This window comes from Tetrao urogallus, assembly GCF_951394365.1.
Source record: "Tetrao urogallus genome assembly, chromosome: 2".
NCBI lineage: Eukaryota > Metazoa > Chordata > Aves > Galliformes > Phasianidae > Tetrao > Tetrao urogallus.
This window is the reverse complement of record NC_136814.1, coordinates 85,220,657-85,246,816: the sequence shown is the minus strand read 5'-3', so window position 1 is coordinate 85,246,816 and position 26,160 is coordinate 85,220,657.

Genomic DNA, 26,160 nt, shown 5'->3' with positions numbered 1-26,160 from the left:
TTTGACAGACCAGAATAGGTACCCAACACAGATACGGCCTGAAGAAATTGGTGTTTGCATTTTTTCCTTTACATCTTATTTATGTTACATCACTTTTAAATTCTACAAAGTGCAGAATGTAAATTGGTTTATGTCAATACAAATTTAGGCCAAAATAGAGAATCATGCTGGATGAGGAAATGATCCCAAACCTCCTTGTTTTATGCTTATGCTGACAATTGAACATCTCCATTGGACTGCTGCAAGACTGAGGATGAATCTGGGTGATCATATAAGTTAACTAATTAGAAATAATCACATAGATAGTTCAGTACATTTCTGGCTTTTACATTCTTTGTAGGATCCAGATGCAAAGGAGAGGTGAAAAAGCAGAGTCAGTCATTATTTACAGTATTTATTTGGGGAGGTACAAGGGGTAAAAAAAAAAAAAAGCACATCTGAATGTGAGAAGCAGAAGCAGCAAACACAACTATCTCAGTTACCTGCACAGTACAATGTGCCAACAGAAAAAGACCTCACTGCATTTTGCTGCAAGTAGGAGATTAGCATTTTTCCCCTCGCTGTGTGGGGAATCCCAGTCATACAGAAGCTAGTGTTTGTTCCCCCAAAATATGCTTTCTTGGTACAGAACAGTGTGCTATAAATCACTTAAGGTAGAAGGCATTTCAGATGATAATGAGTCGACGGTATCTAGTTTAGAGGCAGATGCTTAAGTGGGCTGGGTGGTTACCATCTGAATCCTCAGCTCTGTGTGCAGAAGCAAGATCCCAATTTGCAATATTAGTAGAAGCCCCAACTAATGTACAAGAATACAGCCCACAGATTCATTCAAGAAGGTCAGGCATTTGCACATTTGCAAGAGAAAACTGGTATCATTTTCTTATTCTGGTTGTTTTGTCAGCCTTATTCTCCAAAATTTCCAGTCTGTCACCTCTGCATGAAAGTCACAAGGGTACTTATTTATTCCAGCCATGCATTTCAAATAATACTGCATCTTGGCTGCTGGCATTAAAACAAGAAATTTGTTATTCTACTCAAGATCTGTCCCTTCCCGAAGAGAAGAATGACATTATATTTCTCCAGCTACTCCAGCAGCAGAAATCAGGCAGTACACGTGGAACCGTTAGGCTTTCTGAAATGTGTTGACTGTAGTTGCATTCTGGATTATATTTCACAAACTACATAAGCAAACTCCTGTATGCTCTTTAGAGAAAAGAAGGCAGAGAATCGCTTGCTCCTGAACCATAAAGCATGAATGCAGTACTTATTTTCTCTCTTATTCTGCATCCTGGGGTAAAAGGAAGCTCTTCCATTCATTGTTGAATTGTGCAAGATATTTGTTTACTTCAGTAGATGAAAAGGTGGTATTTCAAAAGCCTGTACTCACACAGTCCATTTTCTTAGAGTTTCAGATGCTGGAAGAATATGCTTTATTTTGAAAGATAAAGCAAATCTTTTGGTTTCTGCTTAGCTATTTATCACTTATATTCAACCTCTTGTTAGAATTCCTTGAACCAATTAAGTGTTTATAACTAAGTTTAAAACTGCTTTTCAGAGTCTTAGTATAGCAGAGAAATGTCACAGCAATGACTACTAATACATTAGTACTTGAATTTTACTATGGGATCAGCATTTTAAATATGCATTTTCTTTCATCTTCTTCCACTATGTCAGTATTAATATCCAGCTTATTTTCTAGGGAGTATTATATAACCAACTGAAATAAGACTTGCACTAAGTTAATTGCCAATCTAAATGCAATACACTTAAAAATCCATTTCAATGTTTTCATATGGAAAAAATAAGAGAGGCTTGGTACAGCTGTGATGAAACTAATTTTCTTCATAGCAACTCATGTTCTGTGTTTTAGATTCACTGAACAGTGTTCGCACAGTCTCAAGGACTCACCTGTTTTTCACCCCAAGAAGGGGACCTGGGTTGGGCAAGAGGTTGCCAAGGGACATAGCCAAGACAGTATACCCAAAGTGACTAAGGGATATTCCATACATTATAACATCGTACTCAGCAACAAAATTGAGGAGGAAAGAAGGTGGAAAGGTGAACATTTGCAGCAATGCTGTTTGCCTTCCCAAATAAGCAGTCACATGTGATGAACCCTGCATTCCTGGAAATGGCCTGCTGATAGCAAACAGTGAATTTCTTGTTTTGCTTTGCTTGTAACTACCGCTTTTTCTTTATCTAGTAAACCATCTTTATCTCAAACTACAAGTTTTCTTGCTTACACTCTTCCAATTCTCTTCTCATCCCATTGTGCTAAGCTGCTTACCAGTATCAACCTACAGCTCTTAGAAATGCCAGACATTTTTAAAAATGTAAAGCTTCATTTATAAATTTTGAAGAACCTCCATAAATGTAGACACAAAGTATCTGTCTGAGAGACTGAACTGCAGAATTGTCATATACTTTATTTCACTTAACAACTTAGGATATAACGACACCCAGATACATAAGGAGGATGAAATTATCTGTGTAACGAACACAAGAAACTGTGGCAATGTTTCAAAGTCAAGTGTATCATACTTTGTAAATCTACCATACTTTTAAAAAAAGCTATGCTTTTGTCTTTTGCATTTTCACCTCAGTGTGTTCTTATTATATCATAGAGCACTTGAATACTCACATGATTGGAGTTTAAGACAATTATGAAGACAATCAGAGAGTAGATGCCTTCTGCCCAATGAGGTAAAGTCAGATGCTTACCAAATTAGCTTTAATTAAAAGCAAAGCAGAACACGTACAGCACACTAATTTATAGCTGGAACCCCAAGCTTCTCACAGATGCTCATAAGAAAGACACTTCTTTCTTCATTCCCATGTTTTCAGCATGTGAAATATCATCAAATGAACATGTCAGAGAACAAGAGGTGAGTTATCACTTGGTATCATACAGGAGCTGCAGCTAGTAAATAACTTCATTCTCTCCTGAGAGTTATAGTATCTACTCAGACACATGGTTAGATTGGTTGTCATAGCCCTAAACATCCCCTCCTCATCAGTATGCCGCGTTGCTAACATTGCCTGGATTGACTTTTGTTTAGCTGTTTAAACATCAAGTTTAGGTACACTGCATTCTTTCCATTCAGTTGCATGCAGTCCCATACTAGGAAAAGTCTTATGGCGAATCATGGGGAAATCAGAGGAGGAGATCTCAAAAACACTCTTGCCTTTTCAGTTTGAATGTCAAGATGTTTCAGTAGAAATTCCTAAAGTATGAATGTGCTATTATTTTCCCAAAGGCCTGCACTGCTTTGACAGTCGAGGCTATAACTGAGCTGTGAGGGATTTTTCTGTTGGTAATATTTGAGAACTTTTTAAAATGTTTTTGACCCTTGTGCACCTCCTTCTATGACAGTGTAAATATACACTCAAATGGTAACAAGAACACAAGATAAGCATCTGGTAAGAATATTTATGTATTTTCTGTCTAATCAAGCTTTGCTGGTTCAAAGCAATTGACCAGAAAAGATGCAGGTCCATAAGACTGACCAATTAGTTCAGCCCAAAAGTGTGCCTCTGATAGTAGCAGATGCATAGGAGCACCCAAAAAATTACAGGCACAGAAGGAGTTTTCCATTAGTTCATTGCTTATGACAAAGTGAAGAATACATCTGTACCCTCAAAAGAGGTCTGTTTGATGAGATCAAGGTAAAGGATCTTTCTGATGTTTACATCTAAATTCTGATCACTGGACCAGGAGCACATACAGGAGTGAATAGCAGAGATTCTCCTCACTACCAGAGCTATGGTTCAGCACAGCAACACTTACCCAAACATAAAGCATTTGCTGCTCTTCTCATCTACGGATGGCAGTCAGAATCAAGTGAAATTAATAATTGGAATGCTTCACTATTATTCTACTGATATTAAAGAAGGTACTGAATTTTCAAGGCTAGAGCTGTGATAGAAAATCCTATGTACAGATCTCTTACTTGTTCTTCAGAAACTAACTGAATTACACATCTTCTAGGACCCTTCTTCAGGGTTTTATTCAGTGTGTACTGTTGGCATCAAAGTGGCTTTAATATAGAGAAAAGCTTTAAAGATTTTTCTGCCTTTTTAAAAAAACAAACAAACAAAAAAAAAAAACAAAACTGAAACAGAATCCAGCAGTTCTTTGTGAGGATAATTACATAGAGCAGGTCTGTCTGAACTGTATTTCAGAGAAATAAAATACTCCTTAGATAACATTTTGTCTACAGTTTCGGGCACTTTTAGTTTCTCTAAGTAAAATGCTTTAATCAGAAATAGGAGTATGTAAAGTAAGCACTTAACAGCTCCAAATTTTAATACATAAAAATAAATTGCTTTGTTTAAGATCACCAGCCAATCTAAGCATTACCTGAAGAAGTAGCCTTAGTGACCTTCCCTCCCCCCCCCTTCTCTCTCTCTTTTTTTTTTTTTTTTTTTTTTTACTGAGCATTCTAATAAAATTTCACTGATCCATGGAAAATAGAACTTTAAAGGAGCAGAGAAGCCACTGATGCCATCATTAGTCACTTTTTTTTGCTTGGAGTAAAAACTAAGATGAAACAAAATTGCGTCTTTTTATTATATCCATGTTATCAGAATATCACTTAGCTACAGTGATAAAGAAGAGGCCAGTAGAAGACAGTTGCTCAAAACAAAACATACATTTTTTTCCTTAAAAGCAGAAGTATTTAAGTAATGTCATCAAACCACTGCTAACAATACTGCTTTTTACATAGAAAAAATATAAATGAATACTAAACAAAAAACACTGCCACGATATGGAGTTTCATAAATTAAAGGAAAAAAAAATTTTCTTTATTTTTCTCTTTTGGTATGGCCTGTGATATTTGATGTCCTGGTATGCTTACTAAGACCATGAAATTGAGATTTAATGAAAATTATGTTCATAGGAATGGAAGAAAACGCCTTTTTTTTTTTTTCCCCCCCCCCCCCCAGGGAGAGACAGACAATTTAATTTTATTTTTCTTCTTGTGACATGTAGTAAAAGCCTTCTCAATTGTGGTAAAATACTCTGCTTGTTATTCTGGACATCCAAATGATTAAAAGATAGAAATACAAGAAATTTTACCCTTGAAAGCAATTTATGCAGCAAGATCAAAATGATACTGTATCTGTCTCCACCCTTCTGCTGACTTGCCATAGTCCACTGATTAAAAACTGCTACAGTTTTAAATGTAATTTGAAAATACTGCTAGGGTCACTCTAAATGATGAAGATAATGAATGATGCTGAAACGCTCCCTCTGGTAATTCAAACTAGATTGGGCCTTTTGTGTTGGTCTTGGTGATTGAGATTGAATTTTGACTTGCAGCTTCTGCAGACAATTCTCCCATTTACCACAGTATTTCTATACAAAAATTTAATTGGTGTGTGCTGATGTTAATAAGACTCCGTAATGCGAACAGTGGTTTAGATACAATATGAAGTGGAAAGAGCAACCAGAAAGTGTCTGATTTTTTCTGTATCATATCTACTGTATCCTTCTCTGTCCTTGTTATACTACCTGAGAACAGTGCTGGGTAATGCAAGGCTAGTATTTTCCAGCCAATGCACAGAGACATTCCATTGGTAAACTGTGGAGGGCTCTGGTTGTGTGACAGTGCTCAGCCCCTTTTATGGGGGCTGGAAATAACTGTTAACAGTACTCATAAAATTTACTTACTGTTGTGCTGAGCTATATACAAAATCTACGTGAGTGATTATTTTTGTCCATGATATTTTTAAAAGAAGGTATTTTTAAGCAAATACGACCACCTCATTAGATAGTCGTATCTCCTGAAGCAGCAGACTTAGTTAAATAAAACTGAGTTTAGTGCCATGTTCTCAATCACCAGGAATAACATTCCTATTTCAGTTTTTGTGATAATTGCAGTTCAGGACAGAGGATCTAGAAGTACTGATTCATGTGTTCACCAACTTCTTCCACACCCAGCACAGAGTGCACAACTAGAATATCAGAAATGGGACAAAGTTTAAACTGAAAAACAGAAAACTTGAGCACTAAAAATGTGAGAGTTGGGCAGCTTATTACTTCTTAATAAACAAGCCATAAAAAAAAACAAAAACAAAAACAAAACTAGAAGAGGGAATGTAATATATGAAAAATTCTCTGAGGGACACTAACTCAAATTTTTAAAGTTTTAAATGAAAGACTTATTATTGTTAACCTACAGTATTTATAAAATTTATACACACAGTAAGGAACTTGGAATAATCTAGAAGTGTCATATGGAGACACTTCTAGATTATGGAAGCAGCTGGACTCTAATTGTGTTCTTCTCTCACCTCCTTTTTATTTGCCATTATAGAAATAGGGCTAAGCACACTTGAGTGAGCTTGGGCTATTGCCACTCTTAGTGGCAAACCTACACTTCTCCCCATGACAGATTGCTTTCCTCAGCATCTTCTGTTTTGCTAATAGGAGAGTACAGAGACCCACTCCTCTGCTGCGTTCCTCACTTTGGACATCATCCTGTGCTGCCTGCTGAACAACCAGAAGCCAGAGCCACTAATCCCCCTGCTAGCTAGTGTCCAGGTAAGTGGCAATAAAGAAAATAGGTTTCATTGCAGAGAAAAAAAATTATCTGTGTTACAGCTTGATGATGGAACAAACCAGGAGATATATGAGGATGGGGACTCAAAGTTCAGGTCTTCAGTGACAAGACACTAAGAAAAAAAACCACAGCAAGAGATTGCTGATGCTAGTCTTTCTTGTGAACCGAACTACTTTCTATTTATTGGTAGAAATTGCAATATCTTAGACTAGGTGAGCTAAGAAAGCATTCACAAAATCATTTTTTCCTAGCTAAATCTTCTGGTACTTGAAATAGCAAAAGGGCAGGTATAGCTTATCTCACAAAGCTGCTACATCTTAGGCAGGCAGCAAAGAAATATGAGGAGATTTAAAGTAACTAACAGGAATTCAACTGCTAGGGACTAGATTATAATAGGCACATCAAGCATGTTCTTTGTTGCCTAATTCAATGCCTGAGGAGTAGATACAAATAGAGATGCAAGGTAACTTCTTCAGCACTCTGCATGGCTCAAGCCATTGTACATGTTGTGAGACCAGTGTGGGATATAATCCTAGAATCCCATTAAGGGCTGGTGGCTGACCTGATGACAAGGACACTCACACCTTCCTAGCTACCTTTGGTCATAGACCTCTATGACCTGTGGAAAAAAGCTGTCTCTTCATGTACTCATACAGTCCTGTCAATCAGAGTTTGAGCATGACAATCATTAGATTTGATTCTCAGCCATCACCTGCCCACTCATATTTTTGTCCTATTACAGATGCTGGCTCATAGGCTGTCCACTGGCAGTGTGCTGATCAAGGCCCATGCGTTGGGAGTGTCATTATTGCATGCTCACAATGTGGGACAAAAATGCTGTGAGCTGCACTTGCAGTCAATGGGAAAGTTGGGGGAAGGAAGAAATCCTTCTAGCAAGCCTATCTATTTGTGCTGCAGCCTAAAGGGACAGGTAGTCTTCCAGCAGAAGATATGTGCATTCATTGTCCTGCTATACAAATGGATGCAGTACTCTTTTCTACGCTTGAGAAGAAAAAAATTTTACTGGCTTTCATGATGTACATGTAAATACTCACACCACAGATTTTGGCTGTGCCAAGAGCCTCGATTCCCTGGAATCCTAAACACACACACAAACCCAGAGACTTATGAGTCATAAAAAGAATAAACTGGCCCAGGATGTGGCCTGGAGCACTACCTTGTAACCATCTGTTATGTTAAATGGTTGGTGTGATCCCTGGGCCCGGACAATTGCCATCCTGCTAACCACGTCCCCTACCATAGTGACTACCTCAGCAACATCTCCATGGGCAAAGTCCTTTGTGTTAGATTAGTGGTTAAGAGTAGTCCTGAAAGGAAGCTGCAGATAGTCAAAGGAGCTTTCAGCAAGTAGATTACCTTGGCTCATTCATTTCTATATGGATAATTTGTCCTTATACTCCTAATGACAGCACAGTACCTTGCTATATTCTTTTCTTTGCAAGAATGCTATATTTAGAAATTAAATGTGCAGCTCAAACTGAAAGCCCACACTGCCATAGTCTAATTTCAGGAGAAGGATTTAGCCTTTGTGCTTCTACATCCTCCTGTCTTTTTCAGTTCTACCTAACGAGAATGCTTTCGTAGCTAAAGGCAGGAAGAAATCAGTCACGTATGCAGATCTCCCCTTTGCATGCCTTCTCGCTCTTTGTCCTGCACTCTTTCCTTTAATTGAGCTAGAGAGAAAACATTTAGCAATCTCTCCCCCTCTTCCCTCTCATTAGGCAAATGATGACATATTCTTTTTCCAGAGTGCCTTTAGAAGCATACCATAGCAGCCACTGCTCATTATCAGCACTGGGGAAAGAAAAAGCTTGTAACTTGATATTGAATTTATGTAGATGCATGTAAATGAGAAGACAGTTCCTTGAAATCAGATGTAATACAGTAGTGAAAAATCAATGGTGAAAGACCAGAATCCAGCTCAGCAATTGTTTTGAGCTTCTGTAACTGTGCATGCAATCTTATACCTCTATCATTTCTAAGGGAAGTAAACCTCAGGACAATGATACGAGCAGATTCAGTCAGGCACATTACATTAATTTTGAATATCATAAGATATATTTCACCTAACTTTGAGGGTCTATTTTCAGATTTGTTTATCTCACTTTTGCCTACTATAGTGCAAAGGAAAGCACAACAATCACAGAGAAGCAAAGCCCTTGGCTGTGCTTACTCAAATACAACAGTGATCAGCACAGGAACAAAAGAAGGAATCTGCTTACCTTCAGAAGATCTCACATAGGGATCTCCAGCGAAATCCCCTGGCCTCCATTGTCAACTCTTGAATGAGGTTTGGGAAGAGGTGGATCCTGACTCTACTCCTTCTGTTCACTCAGTTGCATTGCATGCACCTGAGCTCCCCTGGGTTGGCCCTGCCTTCCCTCCAGGTGCTCAATCACTAGTTCATGCTGTGACTTAGCATTTCTGCTACATTTACTGACATTTCCTTATGCAACAAATTCTTTTCCATACATGTGAAACTGCAATAGTTCTTTAAAAAAAAAATTCCTGATCTTTCTACTTTTTTCTATCATTCTTTTTTCCTTTGTTTCTTCTTTCCTTCCTTTCTTTCCTTCTTTCTCTTTTTCCCTGTCATCCTTCTCTGAAAAATTGTGCTAATGAGCTCTAATAATCTCTATATACTTTAGTTACTGCTATTAAATACAATCAAACTTATCACACATTTTTTACTTCTTTTTATTACCACAACAATGTTCTCAAATCTTACAGTCACATTATTGACCTACATTGCATTTCTCTAGAGCTAAAAAAAGAGATAATTAACCCACAAATAATATAGGTTTCTGTATACCAAAGAAAAATTAGTTTTAAGCACTAATTTGAACAATCCAGGCTGAGAGGAATAAAAACCTTAATATTCAACAGAGTGAATGGAAAGATGGCTAAATGCAAAAAGGATGCATGCAATAGTAACTGCCTACAATTCAAATGCACTGTAAAGAAAGCAGTGTTCCTATAAAAGTGAAGCCTGAGTTTTAATGTGTCTACTGACTTCCATCAAACCTGTTAAAATTCTTCACTGCATTCTTTAATTAGCAACACCTAACTATACCTGAGACTGAGACAAACATTGTGACCCTCATATGAAAGAATAAACTGAGGCATGGAGGACTAAAGTGGCCAGTAGAAGTCCACCAACCCACAGTTCCATCTAAAATAAACTAAAATAGATAAAACCCTGAGTGAAATGGAGCCCCGAGTGGATAATATGTGACTGCAGCAGCCACAGTCTTTGGTTCCATCTGCTTTGGTCCTGTTTCCTCACAAGCATAAGTCCCCGGTCTCTTACGTTGGCCAAATTTGGAGGGCAGGTTTCAGTGCCCACTATGTATGGGGGCATCACTTCAAGGTGTACGCCATGGCAGTGTGCATGCACATAGAATTTACAGGCAAATATAATCAGGACCTGAAGTATGTGCAAAACTCAGGATGATACCAGAGAAGGAAGAGCTGAGCCCAGTATCCCTCACCAGCAGAGCTTGCAAGACAGCCTCTATGCTGATTCAATCACTGGCCTCTCTGCTGAGGTTGTCATCAAAGGTGCCAATTAGTGCCATTTCTAATGATGATTTTTGTGATGTCAACACCTGTCCACTATGAACTGGACTATGAGCACAGTCACATTTCCCATCAGATGCAGAATAGCTGTCAGGTGGTAGCAAGGCTGAATGATATATTAACTTCTGTGCACATTAGTAAATCAGACAGGCTGTATTGTCTCTAAAATGCCTTTCATGTCAAATTATTTTCTCTCTTTAATAATGCAACTGACTTTGTTCCCTTGATTTTGATGTGTTTTCTAGCTTATAGATGATTTATTCATATAATATCAAGTAGCACTGTGTGACAAAATAAACTTAAATGCAAGTATAACCAGATTTTAAGCCAAGCTGTGTAATAATAAGCCCATCTGACTTCCTGCACAATTCCAGCTTGATGGACAGAGTCATGTACAAAGGAGTGTTTGCAATAGACGTGCAGATTTTGAATGTGGGTACATTTGAATACAGTGTATCGCTATGGAGCACAAAAGGATGCAGACGTAAAACAGGGATGTATGCATATATGTGCAGTGATCCAGACCTGAAGACCATCAAACATGGAGGAATTAGTGATCCACATAGCAATTTCCCTCTGCAGAGGCAGATCTGCACTATATTCCACACTGAGAACAACCTTCAAGTCTGTGCTATGGGTGGTGCATACGCTCTTTGCAGGACAGACCTCACCAGATAACAAAGCAGCCTATGGGCAGCTCCCACTTGGTACTGTCAATTGCATCACCTGCTTGTCCTTGCCTTTATGTGAAATAGCAGTTACAAATTCCCACACACATATCTTTTTAGTTTGACAGTAGAAATGGTAAGCAGAATTATTTTCTTTTAGAAAAGCCCTCGAAGTACTCAAAAGACTAGAATACTGGGTAATTTTTCTATGCAGAAGTTCTACACAGGATGCTGTGCCCTACTTGGAGGCCCATCATGAAGTTCCCAGTATCCAAAGGAACAAACGGCTACATGTAATGCACTCATTTTCTGTACAGTATCAGCTGCAGTAAATTGTATTTTAACTAATACTTCATGATACTTTTCTTAGAGGGATTACAATAAACCAGCTCCTCCTGGTGCAAAGCCATCTGTGTGGGAATGTGTGTGCTGCACATGGTCAGCTGTGTTTTGACTTCTCTCTTTTAGGATCTTACTTCAATATGAAACATTTTCCATCAGCTGAATTATTATTTTCAATCTGCCATTAATTTAAGGAATATCCCTTGCTTTGAGATGTGACTCATGGTTTCACAGGTCCAACATTTTACATTCAGATTTTATTCTTAACGTCCTTCCTTCATTAGTGAAAGATTTCACAGCAATGCCCAATCATAATCTGATTTATTGAAGGTAAATGAGGGAAGTAGGTACCTCTTGAAAGTTCACTGCAAACTGGTATATTGGTTCACAAGGTACAGCTGATTATTTTGGTAATTTTTCAAAACAGAATTACTGTGATCACCTACTGGAAAAAATCTATTTCATGAAATAACTAAATAAAGCTGCCTAATGTATTCGAGGTAGTTCCCACGTTAAATAGTATGTGACATGGTAACAGCATTTTGCATAATCAGGAGAAAACTGAAAAAAAGTGTAAGAAATGCCACTGGCTTCTACAGATATTTGGTACTCTCTCTCTAAGAACTGTTGGAGTTGTTTGTGCCATTACATGCTGAGACTCCCCTCAGTACCCTGGGTTCTCTACTCAGTCATTCTATAACTGATTTTTTAAAATTGGGTAACAACAGCATGTATTTTATTTCTTAATAGCAGAATTATATATGGCCCAATTTCTTTGTAATTCACGTGGTAAAAATCCATGGATCTGAACTGTGAATAATAATTCACTGAAAAACAGTTTTGCTTATTGTTTTCTGGAGGCTTCATAATCTGTTCATATTTCTGGTTTGGAAGCAAAAAAGAGCTACTTGTCATTTTAGTTTCAGGAGCTATTAACTAAATCACAATGAACTCTTTATAAACTTTAAATGTTATTCAGTGGATTTCTTCTAGACACATGGAAAACATTCATTTCATAAATGCCTATGAAAATTAGCACCCTTTAGGGATCTTCTTTTCTGTAGTTTTGCAAAACTTCTGAAGTTTTGAAACTGGTCGCACATTACCAATGCATTCAAAAAGCTATTCTGCATTTCAGTTGCAAAACAAGGGACGTATCTACAGTTTCCAGTGGAAAATAAGACCACCTAAGAAAACAAAAACAAAAAACATTTTTTTTCACTCAAGGCTTGGAAAACATATTTGGGCCATGTTCATCTTCTCTCACTTGCCCGGAGCAGAATGGGTTTTCTCAGCAAGGTACTGCACGTGAAGTACCACGGAGATATTTTTTCAGATATATTCTCTAGATGGTGAAGAAAAAAGAGGTTCCATATGATTTCTACTTATGAGTTCTTCTTCAAAGCCATGTATATCTACTTCAGCCAGCTATACTTGAAGATGTCTACCTTTTGGAATCATATAATTTGTTTTTCTTTAATAATCATGAATGCTTTTATTATATAACTTGTTATGCCCTTATGTAACAGCAGATTTCTCATGTCTCATGTGGAATGAATACAAGTGCATGTCATAATAATAAAGGTGCATGTTGTATATCCATGTTTTGATTTTTAAGCACAGCATTTTTTCGACTGTAATAATAAGATTTAACACGAGGGCCAATTTAACAAGATTTAAGACAACAAATTGTGACAGTTCCATATCTTAATTGAATTGCTAACAATCAATGGGATATAGTGCAAATTCCTTTGCCTTCAAACAGTTCCACATTGTCAGGGACTCGCCAGAGCAGAATACATACAATGCATTGTGTGTTGGAATTAATTCTTTGTGTTATGCAGTCTTTCAAAAGGAAGCTGAAAAATTTACATTTTAAGCCGTTTTGATGCAGAGCATTATCTGTTGCAGTTCAATGCTCTACTTCTTGAAATTAGATGCATTACATACCTTCTGTTAGCAACTATTCCTATTTTTAAATCTAGAAAATATTGATGGAAACTGGGTCATGTAATTAGGAAAACGTATGGTAAAAGTCTTCTGCTCCACGTGGATATACCTGAAAAAAATAACATATATTTTGTCTCTTTAATTAGCTTAGATGTTTGAAATCTAGGCAAGATCCCCAGCCTGAACATTAAAGCAGGATGAGATTTATTCTATACAATTTCATCATCTTGTTACAATCTTTGTCAAAAGACAGAAAGAGGGAACCTTGTGCCATTTTCAGTTCTTGTTTAATATCTTCTTCACAGGAAAATGCTGTCAGGATATTAAACTCATCTGTTCTTTTGGATAATAAGGATGTAATGTACCATTTTGACCTTTCCAAATGCTGTATTTCAAATTGCTGCTCATTAGATTTTTTTTTCTTGATTAAAGGTCTGCTAACCTGTAGAAACAGAATAGAAAAAAAACCTGTCAAGACACAGCGTATCAAGCACGATCAAGACAGAACCACAAATTTTTATAGCTTAAAGGCTATAGCAGACGTTTACACTTTTTATTGATGTACTCAGTCATAACACAGAAGCTAAAATCATGTTTATTTAATTTTTCCTCATGACAATTCAGAGTCTTGAGCTGAACAGTCTCTATTTGGTTCAAGGCTTAATTATTATGATGAAATACTCTACTTTGGGAAGCTGTGGAAAAGTTTCAGAGTATGAGAACTGTAATTAAATGATAATAAATATAATAAATATGAGTAGGACAAAGGTTCTTCTTGGTTGATTTATAAATTCTTAAATTTAAAAATTGATATTAATTGTAATATTGTACGCTATTTTCAAGTCTAATCTCCTGCATGGCATGGCCACAATTTCACTTTCAGCCGCTCTAGCTTCAGTAAGAGATGTAGTATATTATAGCTTTCAGAAGGATAAAAATTGCTCCAACTGTTAAAAACTCTCATTGTTAACTTTTGTTGTTGCGGGGAGGGGATGGAAATGACAGATAGAATGGAATTCTTGACTCCAGCTAGTTATACTTTCCTTCTTCCTAAATTAGATAGCTCTTAATTGTCAGAAATACCTGCCTGTAGGTACGTGCAGCCTTCTCAGTCTACAGAGTCAATAGCTAGAGCTTCTCTTGTGTCTTGCTCTTGATGTATTTTCACTAACTTTTTTGTTTGTTTCAGAACTCTTTTTACATCCATCTTTCTTATTTTTAACATCCTTTTCAACATGACATATTGACACATGACTTTCCAGTAAAGTCATAAAAATATGAACAAACAGTTCTTCCTCAATTCCTGGTGACTGTTTAAGTCTCCCAAGGGTTACATTTATCTTCAAATAGCATCCCACTCCTCAGCTTATTGTCTACAGTGACACTGTGTCCTTCTCAAAATTACAGCTTTTCTGGCTAATTCAGGAGAAAATCAGACTAAAAGTAAAGGAAACTATTAATTAAAATAAAAATATATTTTTTAAAAAATACAGTAAAATGACATAATCTGTCCTTCTGCATGCCATTTAAGAAAAAGTCAGTGTACTGCTCATTTACATTCACAGTTTGGTTTTGCTATGTGTAAGGAATTTTATTACTGGGATTTCCAGCTGGGACTTTAAGACAGACTGGTTTCCTCTTTGTTTTCAACAGCCTATGAGCATAACAGTGAAGTGGTTTTTGCCTATTATTAACCTCTGACCTGGAGAACCTCCCAGCTTGGGACTGGTGTTGCAGAATTAAACACACACTCAGCGATAAAATTACTGTTAACGATGCCCTGGAGAGAGAATACCTCAACCTTGGTGTTGATGTTATGATTGTCTCCTAAGGGACTGTGCTGTCTATTAGAGCAATTTGTTAACTGTTGTTTACTCTATTGTGTCTCTATAGATCAGTAAGCATTGTAAAATCACTAGGAAATAATCTTTGTCTTAGCACTTGCCAAACCAAAATGTGCAGCAGCAGAACTGCACTGATGGAACACAGGAAACAGTCTAGTCTGGGCAGTGAAAGACACAGTTAATCTCTTTTAGGTGGTTTGTATCACACCCACAAGTATTAAGAGATGAACATTGGGATGCTGTGACAGGTAACAATTCACTTGGCTCTCTGTAGGAAAACAGATTAGTATCACTAAGAAGAGCAATAGCTTAAAGTTCTGAGTATAATACACTATCTTAGACACATTTTTTTTTTACCTGAGACTGAACATTAGTATTAATGAAAACCATATTTCCCTAGAAAAGAAACAGATCTCCAAGGAACAGTTTTAGCTGCAGGTTATGCCAATTGGTTTGCGATATAATGCTGAGTCTGGGGAGAAGGCAAGTCATCAATCAGGAAGAGGTTACAGTGAAACTAGATACTGTATTTACTATTTTTCTGACTTTCAATCGCTATATGCAGCTCAGTACCTAAAGGAAAGAGCAAAGCCGAAGCAAATAATTCACTTTTCAAAAATCTAGTATTCATGTATGTCCACAAGTAGGTACCCAGACCTGCACGTGAAATCGCATTTATGACTGAAACATGAACTTGCAATCTTTTCTAGTTTCTATATATTTGAAATAGCAGTAATGCACAGCATTATACAATATCCTGTTCTGTCATGTGGATGCCTTCCAAAAAAAAAAATACATTTGTGTAGTGTTTTTAATTGGAGGAACTAGAGACTGTAGCTACGAACTAATTACTGTTTCATTACAGTAATCAGTAAGTATGCAAAACGTAAGAAGTGCCTGTCCTTTCCAAATCCCAAGAGATTCTGAGATTACAGATTCTGTGAATCTATAAATTTATTCAAGGAAAAATGCACTGGACATGGCTACTTTGACCTCTACATGAGTAATCCAAATCTGTTTGAAGATAATAAATGTTTTGTTTGGAGGTATTATAAAATCAGCTATCCATAAAATTGAGCCATATGGCTCTTCTAAGAATGAGATTGCTGTCACCTACTCTACTTTAAAAGTGCTTCATGGAAAACTACGTAAATACATCCTACAGATGGCAGGGCTGGGAACCTTTTTTTTTTTCTTTCGCTAAACATCAAGCCTACATAAACTTCAGTATCACTGATTTTATGTTTTGTTTTTGAGGGATGGATAAAAGTGGGCTTGGAGAATAAAAAATGCACAAATACCAAAATGAGAGTAAAATCTAATTAAATAAACAGTTGAGGTATCATCATCGTACAATCATAGAATGGTATGGGTTGGAAGGGACCTTCAAGATCCAACCAGTTCCTAGTTCCAACCCCCCTGCTTCCAGAGATGGGGCATCCACAACCTGCTGAGCAACCTGTTCCGGTGTCTCACTACCCTTACAGTATCTTCCTGGTATCTAGTCTAAATCTACCCTCTTCCAGCTTAAAGCCATTTCCTCTTGTTCTGTTGCTACACGCCATTCTAAAATGCCCCTCCCCAGATGTCCTGTAGGCCCCCTTCAGGTGCTGAAAGGCCATTACAAGGTCCCCCTGGACTCTTCTCCAGGCTGAAGAGACCCAGCTCTCTTCCCCCTACTCATAGGACAGGTGGTCCAGCCCTCTAATAATCTTTGTGGCCCTCCTCTAGACCTGCTCCAACAGGTTCCAACAGTCCCATGTTCTTGTGTTGGGACATTCACTCCAGGTGGGATCTCACAAGTGTAGAGTGTAGAGGAGCAGAATGACCTTTGTCAACACACTGGCCATACCTGTCTTGATGCAACCCAGGATACAGTTGACACTCTGGGCTGCAAGCGCAGCCTCTTCATGTTGAGTCTTTCATCAACTGACACCCCCAAATCCTTCTTCTCAGGGCTGCTCTCAAAACATTCTTTGCCCAACCTGTAATTACGCTTGGGATTGCCTTGACCCAGCTGCAGGGCCTTGCACTTGGCTTTTCTGAACTTCATGAGGTTGGCATGGGTCCACCTCTCAAGCCTATCCAGGTCCTTCTGCATCGCATCCCTTTCTTCTAGCATGCTAACCGCACCACTCAGCTTGGTGTCATCTGCAAACTTGCTGAGGGTGCATTCAATCCCACTTTCCATGTCGCCTACGATGATATTAAACAACACCAGTCCCAGCACTGATCTCTGAGGAACACCACTCTCCATTTGGACACTGAGCCACTGACCGCAACTGGATGTGCAACCACTGAGTGCGAACATCCAGCCAGCTCCTTATCCAGCAAGTGGTCCACATAGCAAATCCATTTTTCTCCAATTTGGCAACCAGGATGTCATGTGGGACAGTGTCAAACACTTTGCACAAGTCCAGGTAGATGATGTCAGTTGCTGTTCCTTTATCCACTGACACTGTAACTGTATCATAAAAGGCCACCAAGTCTCTCAGGCATTACTTGTCCTCAGTGAACCTATATTGGTTACCACCAATCACCTTATCTTTATTTTCCATGTGCCTTAGTAGCCTTCAGGAGGATCTGCTCTGTGATCTTGCCAGGCACAGATCTGAGACTGTCTGGCCTGTAGTTCTCTGGATCTTCTTTTTTTTCCTTCTTGAAAATGGGGGTTATGTTTCCCTTTTTCCAGTCAGTGGGAATTTCACCAAACTGTTTCTTGACAGAAATAGCAGGTGACATTTAACTTTTCAGGGGATCCTGGCTTTTACTTAGTAAAATACAATTTAAGTAGGAAACTCAGATTTCTGTCAGGCCCCTGAAGAAAGGACAGAGATTTTACGTGACAGGAGATAAAAAAATATGACGGTGTACATGAAATATTTTTACATGCTTCCAAATATTTTACCAGTAAGCCAAACTTTAGAAAATTAATTTAAATTTATGGATGGATTTCTTCTTTTTCTTGTTTTCCTTATTTTTTTCTTCCTATCATTTCTTCTGAGCTATGTACGTATCATTGTAGCAATCAGCTTCCCTGATAACTAGATAGACTGGATTACCCAGGAGGAATTTTCCATACTAATTTTTGCTCTTTAAAACTAGATTTCAAAACTGATTCTCTAAATATTACTTTAGGCTTATCTCCAAATTCAGTTTTGTTAAGACATTAAATCCTTATGTTTACATTTATTTCATTCCAATTTCCTTTACTTCCTGTAGGCAACATAACAGTTACTGACTTTAAAAACCAATCCAAACAAAACAAAAACACGTCATTTAATTCCTGTAGAATCTTTCTTCCATTGCAGTAGATGTCAAAGTGGCGTGCAGGTGCACCACGTGGATATGGAGAGAAGAATTGCATAGTGATGATGAAGTACACTTGGCAACTTAAAATAAAGATGATTAATTTGAATTCCCAGTCCCATGAGACTTTATTAGTCAGAAGCAAAAATATAAACAACAAACAACATTTTTCAACATCTTTATCAACGACAAAGACAATGGCATTGAGTGTACCCTCAGCATGTTTGCAGATGACACCAAGCTGAGCGGTGCAGTCGATACATTGGAGGGAAGGGAAACCATCCAGAGGAAACTGGACAGGCTGGATAAATGGGCCCACATGAACCTTACAAGGTTCAACAAGGCCAAGTGCAAGGTGTTGCACTTGGGCCAGGGCAATCCCAGGTATTTATACAAACTGGGGGAAGCAGCCCTGTGGAGAAGGACCTGGGGGTCCTGGTAGATGAGAAGCTGGACATGAGTCAGCAGTGTGCGCTTGGCATTGCAGCCAGAAGGCTAACTGTGTTCTGGGCTGCATTAAAAAAGTGGTGGCCAGCAGGGAAATGGAGGTGATTGTGCCCCTCTACTTAGCTCTTGTGAGGCCCCATCTGGCCTGGGGTCCAGTACAAGAAAGACGCAGAGCTCTTGGTCCAGAGGAGGACCACTAAGATGACCAGAGGGCTGGAGCACCTCTCCTAGGAAGAAAGATTGAGGGAACGGGACATGTTTAGCTTGGAGAAGAGAAGACTGCGGGGAGACCTCATTGCGGCTTTCCAATATTTGAAGGAAGCGTATAAACAGGAGGAGGAGTGGATGTTTACATGGGTTGATAGTATAGGACAAGGGCAATGGTTTTAAACTAAGACAGGAGAGGTTTAGGTTAGATATTAGGAGGAAGTTTTTCACACAGAGGTGGTGACACACTAGAACAGGTTGCCCAAGAAGGTTGTGGATGCCCCATCCCTGGAGGCATTCAGGGCCAGGCTGGATGTGGCTCTGGGCAGCCTGGTCTGATGGTTGGCAGCCATGCCCATGGAAGGGGGGTTGAAACAAGATGATCATTGTGGTCCTTTTCAACCCAGACCATTTTATGATTCTATGAAAATAGGTGAAAAACCTTGAACAGATCCTACTAATGGTGCCTGTGATTGCACATATTCTGTGTTTTGAAAAATTAGTAAGAGATCTCTATTCTGTGCTTAAGGTACAAATGTTATTCTTCTACAGAAAGTAATCCAAGGTATAGGACGTTCTTTGCAAATATTATTGGTGGTAGAAAGCATTTTTCAGATATGAAATCAAAAGTTTTTTTTTTTTTTTTTTAGCTGATGTTTATGTTTTGCTTGCAGATTGTGTACAGATTTATGGACATGCAGATACCTGTAGCCTGCAGAGCAATAGTTGCAGCTCTTACATCCTTTTCATGGATATAATTAAAGAGGATCAGTTCTTAATTTTTGAGTCTTTCTTCAAGTGAACAAGTAACTGACTATGACAAAATCTGGAAGGATATGAATTATTTAGCAGAAGAATAATAAAATCATGGATCAAATGTACTGCTGCACAAACTGTAAATCCAAATGCCCTGTACCATGTCAAATCTAGAGTCAAGGCTGCAGCCATAGTAAAATATGATTTTTTATTGTTTACTAAGACCTTTTTGGTACGAATAAGCTTGCAGAAAAACTAGATTTCCCTTGAATGATTTCAATATACAGATTATTTCACATTATGAACGTTAAAAGTTGTAACTACTGGAAATAGCTTATTCTCCTGATAGAGGTACAGAATTGATCTCCAACAGATGAAATCTACACAGCATGTTATTTAACATGGCATGAGCCTTTATGTCTGCGTTACAGTGATGTCTGCTGAAATTATATTGTATTCTGAAAAGAGAAATAGGTGCATGTTGACACGAGGATTCAGAGCTTGTTTTTTATACTGACTAGAATATTGGATTTCTTAAGGCAGGGTAGAGATGAAAACAAGGCCTACATATTTTCATAGACAAAAGTTAATGACTTTGACAACTTTTAAGTAAATCAAAATCTAGACAGATCTATAGTTCAACACCTCACCTACCCTGGCTAAACATACAGATGGGGTGATGAGACATTGGATAGCAGCCCCACTGAAGGGCATTTGAGGATCTTGGTCAACAACAAGTTGATCATGAGTCTACAGTATGCTCAGGCAGCCAGTATGGCTAACTATATCCTGGGGTGCATCAAACATAGCACTGCCAGCTGGGCAAGGAAAGGGATTGTACCACTCTACCCCCCACTGGTGTGGCTTCATTCGAGTACAACTTTGGGTGCCACTGTACAAAAAGGATATAAAACTATTAGAGAATGTTCAAAGGAGGACTACAAAGATGCTGAAGGATTAGAAATGGAAAAATGTACGAGGAGCAGCTGAGGTCCTTTGGTTTCTTCAGCCCAGGGTAGAGGAGAATGAAGGGAGGCCTCATCACAACCCACAGCTCCTCATGACGGAAGAAGAGGGGCAGTGCTGATCTCCTGTCTCTGGTAACCAACAACAGAAAAGGTGGGAATGGCATGGAGCTGCATCAAGAGAGGTCCAAGTTGAATACCAAGAAAAGATTCTTTACCCAAGGGTGGTTGGGCACCGAAATGGGCTGCCCAGGGCAGTAGACATGCTCCTGAGCTAGCTGGAGTACAAGGAGTGCTTGGTCAACACTCTTAGTCATATGATCTTATTTTTGGGTGGTCTGTGTGGAGCCAGGAGCTGGACTCAATGATCCTTGTGGGTCCCTTCCACCTCAGGATGCTCTATGATTCTATCCTTTGCACTTTATTAAACAACGCATTTGAAAAATTTCCTTTCTTCTTACAGTGTAAAATAAAAACCAGTGTCATTAAAAATTGCAGAAACATGGAAATAAGACAATATAAGAAGTTTGTTAAAAAGATTAAAATTTCAAGTAGGAGTAACTACTCATTTTAATTTTCATTATTTTGTTGCATTTTTGAAGTATCAGTCCTCCAAATGTGGACGGCCAGTCTCCTTTGAAACTCACTTAGAATTAGAATGACAATGAGAATAGCCAACGTATTTGTGGAATCAAATCAATCAATCAATCAAATAAATAAACTGCATGAACTCTGAGTAGGTTTGATGAATATGCTGTGAGAGCTAGGGAGAACTCCAGTGTAAAAGTGACTGTTTAACTACCTTCTTGCTGAAGGCAATCCCAGGGACCACATCAGGCTTCAAAGTGTTTGTGATTTAGGGAGGTCACTGCCAAATATAGTTTGTAGTTGCCAATCTATTACTTTTAGGATCAGAATGTGCAGGAAGGCTGACCTGGAGCACTTGGTTGCTTGTCCTGCTGTGGGGCTGAAGGAAAGCCATTCCAGAACACCTTGTATGAGGCTAGGAACAGTGGCTGGAGCTGGTCTTGTCAAGAAGTCCCCAATAAAGACTTGATTATGGGTTCACCTTCTGGGATCCATAAGGTCTGAAAAACAGCACAAAACAGAAGGAAAGATAACCTCCTTTGCCCTAGGTAATTAGCACCACCAGCTGCAGTCTAACACACCTCTACAGTTTCTGTATTGAATCCCCCCAAAACAAAACAAAACCAACCAAATCAAATATCACAATCCTGTCCAAAAAATAAACTGTGCTGGTGAAAGATTTCAAACTTTTTTCCTTCAGCATCAGAGTTTAAGCAATTTGCTCGTAATCACAGCTTTAGTTTGCACAGTGGATTATTCTGTAAGATCATAATCTGATTATTCTGTCTGCAGTCTCTATTCCTTACCTATGCACTTCAGATATGAAAGGCAGCAGTTTCAGGCACGTGCTAAAAACCCAAAGATTATTGAGCATTTAGTCTCTGATGCAGTAGAATGCTAAAACTTTATGTATGTAAAAATAAAAAAGATTTCAATAATAGTACACATATGCTTAAGTTTCATATCTTCTCAACTTTTTCCTGTACCAGAGCAAACTACTTCTTTAAAGAGATAAAATATCTTTTTATTTTCATGATTCTTCAGTGTCAAATCTTAGATGCTTCATACTGCATCATATATAATACTGAATCGAAGGCTTGATTTTAAAACTCATGTAAGTCATTGAGCCTCAGCGAAGGTGTGGATTAGCCTGAATTTTATCACCTCTGCCCTTTGTAGTTTCTACAGCAAATAGCCATGCTGATTTTCTAGTGCAGGATAAAACATGTCAGTCATGCATACAACACTGAAAATGAAAAAATATGCATTCAGAAGTCAACAACAAAAAATGAGGCTTTCCATTTTTTGTTAATCCAAACATTTGTGTTTCTGACTTAGGGATTATGGCTCAGCAGGTGCCAATTGTTTATATTTCAGAAAACATGTGTGTATGTAGGGTTCATCCTGAGGTGAGTCTGCCCAATCTTTACCACTATTTGGAGGTGATGGCTACTTTAATAGAATTAGTAAAAATAATGGAGATTTTTACTGTTACACAGACTATACCCCAGAGAACACCGTTGAAATGACTTGAAGTAGTCCTTCTAATAAACTATTTTCTGTAATATTCCATTTTGCACAGTATATTTTTAGACAGATTTGATGTCCTTTATTCCTACAATTTGACCCACTGAGTTGAACAGAATTTGTCATTACTTTAATAAGGTATATTTGTTATTTTTTATTTTTTTAATTAATCTGACACTTCAAACTTTCTTACAGGTGGAGTTCTATGTAGTTATTCAGAGTATGGGAAGAGGCAGGAGCATCTTGGAAACCATAAATAATAACTGATAAATGCTGATAATTTAATGACATCTTTTATAGCTTATGGAAAGTGTCAGCCCTTTGTAGTTTTCAGTAAAAGGACTAAATGAGTTCTTACATTCTTTTTCAGGGTTTTTACTTTTGTTGCATTTAATTTTCCTCTGCTTGGATCACTATCATTCAAATCTTTTAGACTTTATGTCTAAATACATTCCTGTTTACTCTTGTGTCCTCTTGTGTACTCTTGTGATAAATTAGTTTTTTTTTGTCCTTTTTCCAGGTTCTCAGAGAGAATTAGCTGTGCAAACATCTATCTATATGATAGAAATACCTTTTGCTGATAGGACAGCCATATGCCAAATTCTGCCAATGTATGTGAACCTCTGAAACATATGCATCATTGTCTTTTAATTGAATTGTCTGCCACAGTGTTGTAGTATTAGAGTTCATTCTGCCATTGAACTGGCAGATACTGAGATGAGCTGAACGTTTGTCTACAGATACAATAACTGGTTTTCATTAAAAAATATGTTTTTCAGTATGTGAAAAATATTGTATCTTTAAAAACAAATGGCACAAAGAGGTTAAAGCAGAGGAGAAAGAGACCTGAAGCATGTGAACAGTAGATATAGATAACACTTTTCTATCTAATTCAGAATACTTTTTCTATTGTCATGATACAAAGTATTTGAAGAGGCTGCAAATGTCTCCCAGTCCTTGTATCCCATTCTGTGATGCTGTGCGGAGGCAGACTTTCTGATTTTTGTAGACAAACAGTACAGTATCTAAGAAGCTACAAATTAAACAACTGCTCATTATGAGAAATCTTGCTCTCTGTACTACTCAAAAATCTCTCTGGACAAAGATCGCCTGTGAGAGGATAAGAAGCTGATGAGGTTCTGATAATGAGCCAGAGGAATTGTTAAGGCATATTAGAAGATTAATATTGCAACACCTTGGTACACATATCAAGATTGAGGTTAAATACACTTTAATTAAAATATTAGAATATGGTTGAAAGTGAAAAGTGAAAACAGGAAGAACACAAAAGCATAAATACGATAGATTTGAAAAGACAGTTAAGAAATTTCAGAGACACTGTTAAAGCAGGTACTTCAGAAGTCCGGGCACTGATATGCATTTCTTGCCCCTGTATTTATTGTATTAATGGAAAATGCCTAAAAGCAGTTGTGGCCATCCCAATAGAAACAGCTGCTCAATGCATAACAGATGTCCAAGAAACAGCAAATAGCTGAATGTGAAATATAATTAGGATATTAGGTTATTTTATAGCCCAAAGGTGTGCCAGAATCTGAACTGAATGTTCTTAAAAAATTCTATCGTCTAAAATGGAAGCTAGTGTCAGTGCCCCCTATTGATGATAATATTCCTATTCATTAATTTGGAAATCAGGAAAATCAGAAATGTTAGGAGATAGACAATCACTTTTTTTTTTTTTTTTTTTTTTTTTTTTAAATGAATTTGAAAAAAATCCCAAAGCCAAATTATTAGCAAGTACTGAGCTAAAACTGTTCTCACATATATCATAAAGATGTGTTTATGGGCAATAGGAACAGCCATATTTCTGGTGAAAGCACATCTTGTCTCCCCACCCACTAAACCCCACTTTCTTATGGAGGAACCCTGTTGCTAAGCTCTCTTTTGCACATTTAACATAAAAACATTTTAAAGCAATAAGACATTTTAAAATAATAATAATAAAATAACATATATCCTCAGAGTAAAAGTTATTCATCAAATTCCTGAGGCTGGGGAGGAACTTTCTATGTTGACACTGTTATTCCTCACAGGTACCTTATCACTTCAGAGCCAAGGTTGCAAATGTCTGATGTTCCTAAGTCTTCATACAGACCAAGTTCTGGCATTGGTTATCCAAAAGGTCACCACTTTGTGGGTATGTCTCTCCACATGGGAGAGGTTCTCTGTTTATGAATATAATTGTTTATTTCAACAAATCCATTATTACTAGAAGAGAACATGAAGTGATTGTGCACTTGTAACACATGCAGCATTTAAAACTCCATTGGCTTTAGACTTTAACCCCTGTAAGAGTATGGTTGTCATCTGGGTTATTTACATAAACATTACTAATTTACTGCCTTTTTTAATACTCCAGAAAATGATGCCTATCTTACTAGGCCCTATCTGACCACTGCTTAAAATGAAACAAACAAATAAAAAAGCTAGTTTTAGCTTGGAGGCTTTAAATTCTTGTAAGCACAGTGTTCAAGCTATACAGAGTGCAGCTTGTTGCCCTGGCAAGAAGGCTTCCTGTGTTAACATTTGCCTTTCTGCAAAGATCAAGGCACAAGAGTTTGCAGGAGTGGCTCCAACTCATCATTTTAAGTCTGCACTGTTCTCCGCTTTTGTAGCAAGTGATATTTCTAAATCAATTATGTGTAGTTTCTTTGTAGCCACTGTTAAGATCCAGACTACATCCTTGCCCTATTTTCAGTTGATCATTGTTGGCATCATAGGAGAATCATAACTTCAAATTTTTTGAAGGAAAACCATCTACTATCTTCTACACTTTTGTGTTTCCATCTTCCATCTTGATATTCCTGACCTTCTAACAGACTTTCTTAGTACAGTTATCTCAGGGATAATAAAACAATCTACTTGTACTCAGGAATCCCTGTACTAACTGAAGTCTTTCAAGTTCTAATTATTTTTTGAGAGTCTTTTACTTACAATCTATGTTCAAAAGTATTTTCTTAAAATGACAAGTGTAGAAGTACATTAAGTAAAAATACTAAAGGACATTCAGAACATGTAAATACATCTGTGGGGATGTACAACGACTGCCCTGAAAGTAATGCCTCCTACTTTATCATGTTGGGCAGTGACATCAGAGGTGGATGGTGGTGGTATGGCAGTTGAGGTTGAACCTTCCCACCAATTTTGCATTACATTTTGCTGCTCTGTGACAGATGGCAGCAGAGGGGAAGAGTATGAAGACTCTGAAGAAGGTTGTGAACGCATAAGGGAAAAGCATTTCTGGCCTGCAAGAGTATCAATATTAGTGGTAAAGCAAAAACCAAAAAATATACTACTTGATCTCCAGGCAGTGGCTGCCAGACTGGCAATTAGAAATTTATCTTTCTGCCTCGAAGAGGAATACAAACAATTC